Here is a 13,243-nt window from a genome sequence, read left to right as displayed (position 1 = left end):
TATGTAAGAGGCTACTTCCAGTGAAAACACAGACTACAATTTAAAATCCCTTACCATTTGGAGGGCTTGTACGCTTGTTTTATTAAGCACTCTTGTGCTCCCTCTGCTGCCGTGAAGAAAACCTTCACGTTCAAGACCCCAGGACATTCCTCTGAGTGTCCACTTGGCAAAGAAGATGCAGATTTGTACATGAAATCAGGGCTCTTCTGAAAGACCGTACTATTTGACCAAAGCATAAAATGTAATCATATTTCATTAAAAAGTACAAATTAATTAAAGGGAGAGGGAATAAAAAGGGAATACATAGAAAAATTAAGCTCTGCATCTGTGGGCGAATTCACCTAGGCAGAGCGCTGTAGTATGGACTGCATTCTTCATACTACAGCGTGCTCAGGAATCACCAGGGGTGCTGGTTAAAAGGCAGATTGTGATTCACTAGGTGTGGAGTGGAACTCTCATTCTGAATTTCTAAAAAGCTCCCAGCTGCTGCTGCTGCTGCTGCTGCTCTGGAGATAAGGCTTTTTGAAGCAAGATGTAATACATAATGATATGATATCATATATACTTGATAGCCAACTTTAAGCCCTCAAAACTAGATACTATCAAAACAATGAGGTAGATATAAAGGATAAAAATGATTTTCCGTGGCGTTTGAGCAACGCAGAACACAGACTAGGAGTAAGGCTAGGCAGGCCTTATTTCTCAATTTCCTTTCATTTTAAAGTTTGCCTTATGCTCATATGAATACAATATCAGATTTATGAATAGGACTGGTAGTACTACATATTTACCTACTGGCTTCTTCGAAAGCCCTGCCCTTTCACTGAGTTTTGATCTGCATGAGAAAGCCCTGTTTTTAAAGGATCGGTGTCAGTTATTTGTACATTTAATATTTGCCATCTGAAAATAAAACATCTCAGTACTAAAGGCAATGAAACTGTATCACGAGAATACTGTTTACGTGAGACCTTGCAGGAAGGAATAGTTACAGACTTTAATGGCGCTTTATGGCTTTAATCCTAATGGCTAAGAAAGTAAATGACACATTTCTTATTAATTGTTTTTTACTGTTTGGGTAATATACATATTTAGCTTCCTTAAGGGAACATTTAAATTAATCGACTCACTCTAATCTGAATTATGTGTTTTAATTTGGTTAAGGTTGTTAAAATAACTTAACTGCCTGTGTCATTGTAATAATTAAAATATTAGCTGTTTTTGGCTGGAAATTCTCTCAATGTAAAATCTCTAAAAATAGAGTGGAGGTGGATTGGGCAGTCTGCAGAGTAAAAACATTGCAGTTAAGCCAAAACCATGGCCACCAATATTCTCCCTTGCAAAAATATTTTAGATGAAGTTAGTTTTCGTGAAGGCTGTCTGAAACTGAAATGAATAGCAGAGGCTCTCTGTTTAACATTCGCAGGCCAGTGATGATAATAATAATGCCTGTAGCGCAAAGCGTAGGCCTTCTGGGTGCCCAAAGGCCTGCCTCTGATCCTTCCTGGGGAGAGGACCCTGGCGAGCAGGGGGAGGAGCCAGTACCGGGTTCTGCTCTGAGACATCAGCCTTCACCTTGATAATGCCTGTCAACAACAAAACACCAGGAAGAGCCTTTTCAGGAAACTGATTCTAACTGTCCACTAGAGGCTGTAATGAGACCAACAATGTCACTTTGGAGCAACCTGGGATTTAAACCGTAACAATCATTGCGTTTTAAATGAAAAAAAAAAAAAAAAAAGACAGAAAGAAAGAAAGAAAGAAAGAGAAAGAAAGAAAAAAAGTTGTAGGAACGAGTAAGAGTGAACAGTAGTAGTTTGATTTAAATAGCCATGTATGCATGTGCATGGCATTTCAAAACGTGAGGAAAAAAATTATTTCCGGGGCTCTACACCTTCCTAGCTGTGAGCACGCTTATTTTAATTTCTGTAGCACGTCGGCTCTACAATCCAGTTGTTTAGGAGCTGACACATTTCTCTTGGTGATTCTGTATCCTGCTTCAGTTGGTGACTAACCGTTAGGTCATAAGTAAACTCAGCCAAAGGTTTCTCCCCATACAGCTTACAGGCAGGAGTGGTGGCTTCCAGAGAGAAACTTATGGGCAGAGATCATGTTTCCAGACACTCGGGCTCGAAGCACCTGAAACAGGTCAAACGCTGCCCCGACACCTACTGGTCTTCCAGAATCATCTGCAGCAAGCACGCCCGCCCGCCGCGCTGAGCTCCCTCCAGCACGGATGTCACTGCGCTTCCTCCAGGTGCCACACCTGTTGGCAAGGTGCACCCCTCGACAGCAGGCTCCTCGCCACCCAGCTAACACCTGGCGGCGGCACGCGCGGAGGGGGCGGGGCGGTGGGCCGCGGGGACCCGCGCCGGGGGGCCGAGCGCGGAGGAAGTTCCCCAGCGTGGATCCCCGAGAACTGCCATTTGACGTTCGGTTTGCTTTCTGTGTCTCCTGCACCGGTTACCTCATTTCCGATTAAATTAATGATCCGAATGAGCCGCGAGAGCAGCGCGCGGGTCGTCTTCCGAGGCTGGGGCTGGGCGCTACCGAGCGGATTTCCAGACCTGCAGAAAGCGAAACGGGGTGGGGGGTGGGGGGTGGGGGCACCCGCTCCGGCAGGCGGGAAAGGTGACGGTGCCCATGCGGGCGCGGGGACCCTGCAAACTTTCCCGAGTCGCACGCAGAGGCAATCCCCGCAGCCCCGCGGGCCCGGTTCAGGGGCTGAAGCCGCCGCGCGGCGATCCGAGTCTGCCCCCTTAGACGATTCTCGGCGCGCCCCGGACCCAGGGCACGTCGGGATCACCCTCGCGCCCCCTCCCCTCCGCCTGCGGGCCGGAGCCCGACACCCCCCGGAGCGCCCTGCAGGCCGCCGCGAGCTGCACCCCGCCGTCCTCGCCCCGTCCCCCTCCAACTAGGTGCAGGGACCCGGGGAGGCGCGCGAGGACCGACCGGTCACCGCTGAAATTACCTCATCGCTTCAGCTCCCCGCCCCTTTCCCAAACCTGGAAGAAGCGTCCCTCCGGCCGGAGGCGCCCCCCCCGCCCCCCGCTCGCCAGCCGGTCGCGGGCCGCGCGCCGCCTCCCGGGGCCGCCTCCCCGGGCCGCGCGCAGCCAAGGGTTAAGGGCGCCGGCCGGGCCGTCCGCCGCGCCGTGCGCTCGCGCTGCTCCGAGCCGCCCGCCGCCCGCCGCCCGCCGCCCGCCGCGGGGCCCCCCCCGCCACCCCCCACCCCCCACCCCCCACCCCCAAGTCGGATCCTTGAGCTGCGGCGGCGGCAGCCAACTGCTCCATATTTGGCTTCTATTACACATTTACATACTGGAGCGAGCGAGCGAGCGAGCGAGCGCGAGAGAGCGCGAGGGAGGGAGGGCGGGCGGGCGGAGGGAGGAGGGAGGGGAGGGGAGCGGGGGGGTCGGAGGAGGAGGAGGGCGAGGAGGAGGAGGAGGAGGACGAGGAGGAGGAGGAGGAGGACGGGGAGGAGGAGGAGGAGGAGAGAGCAGAGTGTACCGCAGACATCATTTCTACTACAGTGGCGGAGCCGTACAGGACCTGTTTCACTGCAGGGGGATCACAAAACAAGCCCCGCGGAGCAGCCGCCAGAGCTACAGCAGCCGCAAGACACTGTTTCTCTCCCTCTGCCCCCCCTTCCCCACGCAACCCCAGATCCATTTACACTTTACAGTAAGTGGCTATTTTTTTCTCCTCTGATTCTCTCCTCCCCCTCCCCCATCCCCTTCGCCCCTTATCTAGATTAAAATTGGCCCCTACCCCCGCTCTCCAGAGAGGGGCAAAAGCAACAACCAGCAAACAAACCCCAAACCCCAGTCGCCGGCACAGAAAACAGCTGGAAGAGGAGCGAAGGAAATCGACGCGTCGTGCTGTGTCGTGTGTGTGTGTGTGTGTGTGTGTGTGTGTGTACATACCGCCTTCTCCCGCTCCAGCCTCCCGGGCCGACACCCCCGCTCGGGGCGCAGGGACTGACGGCAGGGGGGCTGCCGGGCCGGTGGGCGCCCGCCCGGCGAGGGGGCGCGCCCGGGCTGGGGGTGCGGGAGCGGGAGCGGGAGCGGGCGGGGGAGCGGCGGGGCTGCCGGGCCGGCCGCGAGTGCGGAGACCCGCGTCCCCCTCCCTGGAGGCGGCGGCGGCGGCCGGGGGTCGCGCTGCCCTCTCGCCCGCCGCCCCCTGCGCAGCCCGGGCCCCCGGGAGGGCGGCGGAGCCAGTGGGTCCGGAGGGGGGCCGGGCCTCCCCCCCGCCCCCCGCGAGGGCCGCCCGGCCCCTGAGCCCGGGGCGGGGGTCCCCCGCGGAGGCCGGCCTCGCCCGGCGTGTGGCTGCGGCCCGGGACTCTGCGCGCGGCCGGGCGCCGGGCGGTGGGAGCGCGGGGGGCGCGGAGGGGTGGGCGCGGGGGGAGCCGACGTGCGGGTGCCGGGAGCGCGGCTGGAGCGGCGGCGGCGGCGGCCCTGCCGCCTCCTCCTCCTCCTCCTCCTCCTCCTCCGCCGCCGCCGCCGCCGCCGCCGCCGCCACCGCCGCCCTGTTGGTGCGGCCGCTTCCTGATCATGTGCAGCCGCCGCCGCCCGGAGCCCGGAGCCCGCGAGCGCCCCAGCCCGGGCCGGCGCCCCCGCCAGCGCCCGCGGCGGCAGCGGAGGAGCGGCGCCGGGAGTGAGCGGCTGCGCGGCGGCTGGGAGGGTGAATGAAGCCAGGAGGAGGGGAAGGAGGAGGCGGCGGCGGCGGAGGAGGCGCTGCGGGGATTGGGATGCGCCCTGGAGCCCCGCTGCTCGCTCACTCTGGGCCGGGCCGGAGACTCCGCCACTCCCGCGGCCGCCGCCTCCTACGTGGTTCCAGCGCCGCGAGCAGGCCGGTCCCGCCGGGGGCAGGGAAGGGGCCGGCCGGGCGGAGCGAGAGGTGAGGCGGCGGCGTGAGTGTGAGTGAGTGAGTGCGTGCGTGTGTGAGTGCGTGTGCGCGCGCGTGTGTGTGTGTGTGTGTGTGTGTGCGCGCGCGCGGGTGGGGGCGCCGGGGCGGGCGCGGGGGGCAGCGGCCCCTCGCCGGCCACTTGGCTGACTCCGCGGCGCCCCGACCCCTCCCCGGCCCCCCGCCCTCCCGCCGCCTTCCGAAACTCCGGGGCTTGTGCTTTCATTTTATTTCAGACCACGTAGGGGGCTGCCTGGAAGCGGTGCAACAATTCAGGTTTTCTAGGGAGACCGAGCAAAAGGACCTTCGTGGGGGGTGGAAGTAGGGTGGTGGTGGAGATCTTGCCAGAACACAGCAGCAGCAGCAGCAGCAGCAACAACAACAAAAAAAATCAGTTTCCAGGGACCGTGGGGTTCGGTTCAACCCTGTGGCTGCTCTGTGTTGTTGTGCTTTCTTAGTATATAATCCTGCAGATAAGAGGGTAATATAAATACTTCGGGAGATTGGGAAATTGCTGAAGAGTAGTAAGGGGGAAAAAAAAAAAAAAGCCAGTCGGAAGCTGGTTATATAATGCGCGATGTGGCTAACGAGAACGGCAAGCTATTTTTATTTTGTTTACCGTATGCTGTGCAGTAAGGGACTCCTCCAAACTGGTTCTGTCCCCGAAGAGATTCGTAGCTTCCCTGCGAGATCCGCAGGATACGATCAGTAGAATTAGACGACCCCCTTGCACCCGCAGAATAAAAACTACCGCCTTAGAGTGGCAGGCTCCCTGCGTGTCCCTTGGTGCAGGCACGGGAATGTGTATATGCAAATAAGCTCTCCTTTGGCAATCGAGTAGTCACATCTCAATGACATTTGTGTTTTGTAATGCAGGCTGCTCTTAATATTTAAACATTGTCGGTACATATCGCACAGAGCAGTGGGTAGTTACTTGATGGTTATTTTTAGGCAGAGCCAGTTACTTTTTCAATAGTGTTAGTTAGCTAAGCCATTTCTGTTTGGGTTTCTGAGGAGCCCTGCTGTTCGTTCCTAGAAGCCCCTGTGAGCCCACCCTGTGGTTTATTTGTAGTTTGATACTTGGACTTTTTTTTTTTTTTTTTTTTTTTTTGGTGGAGTGAAGCCTGTGCCTGAGGAAACCAGCACCAAAGAGAAGGTTGAGAAAATCCTGCACATGAACTCTTAGAAAGGGATTGCACCATAACAGCTAATGCTGTGGCATTTAATCTCCTCTGATTGTCCTCCAAGTGTGCGTGCCTCAGTCAATATTTTAGCAGCTCCACAGACGAACAGGCTTGGAAGCCACCTTCCATGGACAGCAGAGGGTGGAGGGCTCCCCCGAACCTCCCGGCTGCCTGTCCTTCTCATCCTGTAGATAGTGTCAGTGGTGTAGGCTTTCCCTGCACTTACTCTGGCCCTGATCACTCCTGTAATTAGATCAGGCTGCCATGGCAACAGACAGTGTTCCTCCATCCATTCAGGTGGGTTTGTCTTGTGCCTGGACTACTCCAAGTGTTTTATGCACAGTATTTGTGCTGCTCAAGCCAGAGGAGAGAGTTCACTCCTTCCAGTGTGTCTCCTTTCAATCATGCAGGTGGTGGTGGATTGAGGGGAAAGGGGGAGGGTGTATAGGGGAGGGTGGAGAGGATGCCCAATGACACTTCCAAGCTACTAAACTTTTCTGAAGGAGACCAGCCAGCGGTTCTTGCTGGATGCAGTGGGTAAATGCCTCTCTCCCCACACAGTGAGAGGAGCCTGGCAATCCTGCTGATGTTGGTGGTGAACAGATCAACAAGTATTTGGTACTTGTTAGAAACCTTTGAGCTTAGGAAAGCAACATTTCTTTTGCAGTCTGGGGCCTTTGGCCTGGCGGACGCTTAACCCCTTCAAGGGCGAAAGCACCCATCCCTGAGAACCTGTATTGCCAGTAGTCAAGGGCTGGTTTTCTAGAGAGTTTACTGGGTGGTGGAAGTGATTTATTTAGGAAGCCTGTCCCCATTGCCACATTTCAAAACTGTGCCGTTACAATAGGCATTCTTATAACGAAAAATAGGACGGGCTGGAGGAGCCACTCTGCATGTGTACATTTTTAATTTGGACCTCTTGGCCATTCCTGATCCTCACTCTGTTAGTAGTAAGTTCAAAGATTTTTCTCTCGGGTGAGAGGTGGTAGAGGCCTATAGCTAGTAGACTGACAGTGAGTGGTGCTTTTACACAATAAACAACTTGTACTGTATTTTGAGATGTAATTTAATGAGCACTTAATCATTTGTAGAGCCGTGAGCAGTCTACTCTTTGCGTTAGGACACCACCTCCTTAAAGCCACCAGGCGAAGAAAAATAATATTGTTGCCAAAAAAATAGCAAGGAAAGAAAAGTGAGTAGCTTCGTTTGCTGAAGCTTTGTGTTGCACAGGGATCCACCTGAGGGGGAGTATTTTAATAACCCTGATATTTGCAAGAGAAAGTAATTGAGAATAATAATGTCTTGATTTGGTTGTGATCCTGCCTGTCAGTTTTCAGTTTTTACAGCCCCAGAGCTAAATTGGTAAATCCTTTCTTGCCCTGGGACTAGGATTCCTTCCCCACAGGGGGTTTATGACTTTCTACCATTTAGTTTATGTGGTTGGTAACTTGATTGTGGCCTGTTCAGATCTAGTGCTGCTGTGGTTAAGAGAAGCTTTTTTTTTTTTTTCCCTAGGAGGTAAATAGATGGGAAGCAAGGGTATGAAATAAGGCAGAGAAGTTTAAGTTTTACACATTTTGGAGGTCCCGGATTATATTGTGCAACATACAGAAAATTTCTTGCAGTAAGACATGAATATGTATTTTTGAACACTAAAATAAGTATGAAAAATGTACTTGATTGGAAACTGTGAAAGTCAGTATTTTCCCCTCCGAATTTCGTTTTACGAGGGTTTGGGTTTCGGAAGTGATGCCTTGTCAGGAATATTATAACTAGGCTCCAGAGCTTCTAAATTGTCTTTTAGGGAGAAATTCAAGAAAAACTCTTTAACCATCAGATTATGTCAAGTGCCTGTAGATGGCCTTACATTTCATTGTCTGTGAGTCCTGGGAAAGGCCAGCCTTAAGAGATTATTAACATTAGTGAACACATTTCTGTGACTTCTGTATTTGTTGTCATTACAGACTCACATTCCTTTTATGTAGCATGCCTTTATTTTTTTTTCCATTGTGAAATGTCAAGTGGATTTTACTTTTGCCACTTACCTTGAGTGACAGTTTCTGATGACTAACACATGATGACAGCGGCTCATTTTGTTTCCTATTAGAAGTTAGTCAATAAACATATTTTATCAAAACCCTGGAAATTAGTGTAGGAGTGAATGTTAATTCTTTCAACTCTAGTTGTGGGCAGTAACACACAGCTTAGACTCTGAAACAAATGCTTGCTTACTAACGTGACACGGTGCAAGAGACGTCATTGCAGGGTGGACATCATTTTCAGGGTGGACATAAATAATGTGATTTCCATGACTTTTTATTTTTGGAATTATTCAGTAATTTGAATGATTGACTTGCGTGAGAGATTTAGATAGGTACAAGCTTAACTACTTCAAAGAACAGATTTAGTTCTGGTTACACTTCCAAAGTTACCAGAAGCAGGCCCTCCTTACTTTGTAAAAGCATTGAGAATAATACATTGTAGAAATCTCGGTAGAGATAATAATTTCTGGCCTAGGGCATTCCTTACAGGACTGCCCCTGTTTAAGAATGAATCTTGTAGTTCTCAATTATGCCGTTCAAATTTTAGTTTCATTTAATTCAGTTTAATAAAATACTCATTCAACATGTCTTTAAGAGATGATATAATAATGAGCATAACTGAATGCTGTTTTAGAGAATATTTTTAAATGTTGGCTGAGAGAGTTGTAAGTGGATCAAGGTTCTGAAAAATATATATATAAATGCTTAAAATTATAGGCGTAATAAGATTTAGGTGAATCATCTTTATTTGCGGAGACGGTTTTAAGCATCTTTTTTTTTTCCTATTTCATAATTTATGTATTCTGTCTTTATCAGTGTAGTGATATATTTTGTAATCCTTATGCATACGAACTTTCCACGCTAGTGTGCTATAAATGTTTGTAGTACATGTTACCATCCCGAATGTACTGAAACACGTTTAGAACTATTACAGACAAAAAAGCAACACGCATTATATTTTCTTTGATATGTTTGATGTTAGCAGAAATGTCTCACTGATTTTTCTATGACTTTTAATGCATACCATTTGTGGAGTAATGAAAATGCAATGGTAATTGCCATAATGTAAGCAAAAATGGTATCCTACCTGAAAATGAACTTTTCAGAAAATTCATTGTAGTGTAATCAGAATTTGAGACTTAAGGGGGCAGAGGTTCCCCTGATTATGCTGTTTTGATTCAGGCTAAGAGGAACTCTTTTTTTTTTTTTTTTTTTTCCACTTAGACGCTCTTTAGCATGACACACTTTGAGGGAGTTATTTAGCAGAAGTTTTTAGTGATAATCGTCTTAGCTGCTAACCTATCAGCAATTTATCTTCTAACATGCGAAGAAAATGTATTCTTCTGTCACTATGTTTGGCACAGTGGCTTTTACTGCACCCTGAGCTTTGGCCTACTCTCCTCGAGTTATTTATATTATCTACTGTATTTATTTATATATTATTTCCTCTTTACTACCACATCGGTGTTACTTAGACCATCTATGTTAGTAATCTTCCGCTATAAGTGGAATTGTGTTATGTAGTTCACTGTGCTTTTAAAATATTAAGTATTCTATTTTTAGTGTATATGTTGTAGACAACATTCTATAGGCTACAATGGGGTTTTTTTGTGGGTTTTTTTTCTTTTTTGTATTTTGTTTGTATGTTTTTGCAATGCTTCCACTCTGCCTTCCTTTTACTCTTGTGTTTCTTCCCTCTGATGGAACAGTAAGTTATGTTAACTCTCTTAATTACTGTAATTGGTGTAGCAACACAAATACTTTTGAAATAAGTAGGCATACCAGTGTGAAAGTAAATTAATATTTTACAGCATTTGCATCATGTTTGACTGTTCTGTACACTTCAGCAGAATAGGAGGAGACTGTAATTTGGACTCTGTAAAACCTTATCTGCCAGGTGATATGTAAATAGCACTGTGTGCACACATAGATATACAAGCAAACACTCAACTGTTAGCTCATAAAGCAAGTGCTGTCTGCAAATCCACGGTACCTGCACCTTGTTCAGAAATGATTATCCTGTATTTGGATGCTTCCTCTGAGAAATTACTAGATCAAAATAGGAAAACAGCCACCGTGTAAGGGCAAATAGAATTTTGTGAGCTTCTCTAACTTGGCCACCATTTACATTTGTAACTCAACGAGCTTCCTCGTGGAAGGATAGACTTAGTGGAGTCTTCCAAGGACTTCAAAGACGTTACGGTCTGGAACAGCTTCCCTACTTTCTCTGTACTCACAGATTACATGCGGAGAAACCAAGGATTACAAAACACACTCCTTTTGCATATCAGTCCCAGGCATGCAGTAGATGCTTCTGTATATACTTGGTGAATGGATTCGTTAGAAGTAAGAATGCTTTGGCTACTATTCATGACTTTGAAAAGTGTTGGAAAGCAATCGAAATTATTTTCCTTTCCAGCTGGGCTGTGCTCTTAAAAATAGTGAGTGTGTATGGATGAAAATAATCATGACTACCGAGATGTGTTGCCATGTACCCAAGGATAATTGGCTCACTTACCTGTTTACGGATTATTCACATTGGAGATCGTATTCATAACTCCAGAATAGTTTCTTTCTGACATCCAGTGTGATCCTGGGCCTCCTCCTTCCTACTGTTACCTGGCGTGGGCTTAGGAAACCCAAACTAAATTTAAAATCAGCCCAAACAAATATACAGATCGGCGCCAGTAATCAAAGACGGAAAATCCGCCCAGCAATGGACAAGTTTGGGGGTTAGCTTATAACTGTGCTACTGATTCTTTATTTAACATGGACAGTTGGGAATGACCAGTATTTAAAAATATTATTTTAATAGGGCTGAAAACTCTTGTTAGCAGGTCAAGTCTTCAACTTTTTCCATTTCTGTGCATAGGTCTTTACCTCACAAAAACTACTACAAGCACCAAGCTCCCTGATGGAAAGGTATATGGAAGATTCATTCGTTCTCTTGTCCATCCATTCACACATTCACTCATTCATTATACGGTGGATAATTTTTACTTTACCATTTGCAAGGCATTGCGGCAAAATGAAAAAGAAGTGGACATACATTCGATACCGACATAATTTAAAATCTAGTGGGAAGTCTAGTGGACTTGTGCACACTTCTACAGTTTTTTCTGCATTTGATACATTTTTCTATCCCATTAGACTGGTATGCTAATCACCAAGTTGCATGTTGATAGTAATATATGCCATATGAAAATTAGACTTTGGCTCAATTCCTATTCAATCCATGCCCATTTCACCTGATATCCCTGTGATTACCGGCATGTGTTTATCAGATGATGGGTTAGAATCATTAGAGAAGAGAATGACGGTCCCTGGCTCAAAATGGGGAGACTGAGCTCTTAATTTGATCGAAGGGATGACCTTTTTCTGTGTTGGCTTTCCTCTGAGCCCTGTTGCCCCAAACCAGAGCTGCCTTCTGAGCTGGCTGGTATCTGTAATTCTCATAAAGCAAAACGCAAAATCGGTTGTCCTTAAAGTTTAGATTTCAGTGTACAGATGCGCTAAGGTGGAATTATTTTTTGAAGTTATTTGTTCTGGTTTTCACTTTGGGTTTCTTTTCCTACATCCCCCGCCCCCCCCTCCCCACCACCACCACTGCAGGAGCATCGTGCAGCAGCCAGTCCCCAGGGTGGTCCGTTCAAGCTGCGGATTTGTTTGCCATCACTCTAAGACAATCTCCTCCTCCACGGCCACTCCAGGGAAGTGCATCACAAATCAGGTGAGAGTTCTGCTATGCGTGTCTAGTCTCCATCAGAGGATAAAGTCCTACCTGTTCGGAACGTCACCTAGTTATACCCATGCTCTCGCACGTTGTGCACTGGTGGCTGTGACTGCCTTTGCAAACTACATTCCGAGGGAAATTGAGAAAGGGCCAAGAGAGTTGTTGTTTTTTTTTTAAACTTGGCTTAAATTGTCTCTCTTTGTGGTTTAATTTAGAAGAAAGTGGTTAATCAAGAAGTCTGTGTTGGACTTGGTGGCGATGGGCTATTGTGTGTTAGGCTTGGGCCTGGTCGTCTTCATTGCCATCTTTACTTAACTCCATGAGACCGTTGTGCTGCCAAACTCTTCCCATAAGTCACAGTTTTCATGTTTTAAGTTTTTGTTGTAGAATGAATCAAGCGTAGGGAGACAGAGGCCTGTTTGTTCAGTGGCAACCAGTATTTGTCGAATCTTGAATTTCTTTGTGTCTGTTTGGATTTTACAACTTCCTGATTGCCTCACGTACAGTAAATTTTTCTGGCCTGGAGAGTCATGCAGACACAGGGTGTATGCAGTGTTGATGACTCATGGTTCTGTATTGAAGAGAGGATAACAGGATCCTGCCTAAATGAAATCGGGAGACATGGAAGTTCGAAGTTGAGGCAAGAGGGCTTGGGAGCCCTGGTGTATGCAACCAAAGGGGATTGTGAAATAGATCCCCTCTTTCTATTTACCTTGGGAGTGATCCTACTGGAAGTTGTGGAAATGGACTCCTTCAGAGGTTCCCAAGCCTGGCTGGGCAACAGAATCACCTGAAGAGCTTAAAGAGAAAGAGAGAGAAAGAGAGAGAGAAAGGATTTGTGGCTCCACCTCCTGAATCAAAACGAACCTTTAATGGTCTCTTGGAATCATACTGATGCTCTATAGGTTTGGGAACTGCTAGATTGGGTGGTCTCTGGGCAGCCCTTTTCAAGTCATGTTCTATTTCCTTACTTGGCGAGACACACAGTCTACTGTTTCCGCACCTCCTGTATAAAAATCTGGATTTGCAACTAATTCGTTACGAGGTGGATATTTGCTTTACCGAAATGTTCAATTTAAAAATGATTCACCAGCATTCCTTAAATAAAGGGCTCCCCCTCTATACCTAAGATCTGGTTTTTAAGTTACACATGAATTCCATGGCATCTGAGCTAAGAGCATGGGGGTCTGGAACCAGCCTGTCTGCAATTCATATCTGGAGCTGCCCCTGTGTCCTGGGGAGTCCTGTTGGCTTTCTGCGCCTCAGTTTCTTGCTGAGCAAGGTGGAGATAAGATTAGAACTTTCCTCTAGGGCTGCTGTGAGAATGGAATGAAATGATACGTGTGTACGGAGTAGCATGGTACCTAGCATATATGGTTTGTGAT

General features: G+C 48.3%; 1 protein-coding gene across 9 annotated transcripts in view; it reads left to right on the top strand.

The window, feature by feature from the left end:
• Positions 1-3,438: 3,438 nt before the first annotated feature.
• Positions 3,439-13,243, top strand: part of ATXN1 (ataxin 1) — a 413,020-nt gene continuing 403,215 nt past the window's right edge. For 2 of the 9 annotated variants that reach the window (XM_035710478.2, XM_025443971.3), the window contains exons 1-2: positions 3,439-3,678; positions 11,738-11,855. The gene's annotated coding sequence lies outside the window, so the exon portion shown is untranslated. Of the gene's footprint in view, positions 3,679-4,603; positions 4,894-5,080; positions 10,472-10,997; positions 11,048-11,737; positions 11,856-13,243 lie in introns of those variants that run through there. The other 7 variants (XM_035710474.2, XM_025443956.3, XM_035710477.2 and 4 more) reach the window with 5 other exon arrangements.

The sequence above is a fragment of the Canis lupus genome, chromosome 35 (genome assembly GCF_003254725.2).
Source record: "Canis lupus dingo isolate Sandy chromosome 35, ASM325472v2, whole genome shotgun sequence".
Lineage (NCBI taxonomy): Eukaryota > Metazoa > Chordata > Mammalia > Carnivora > Canidae > Canis > Canis lupus.
This window is presented reverse-complemented; position numbering and strand designations above follow the sequence as displayed.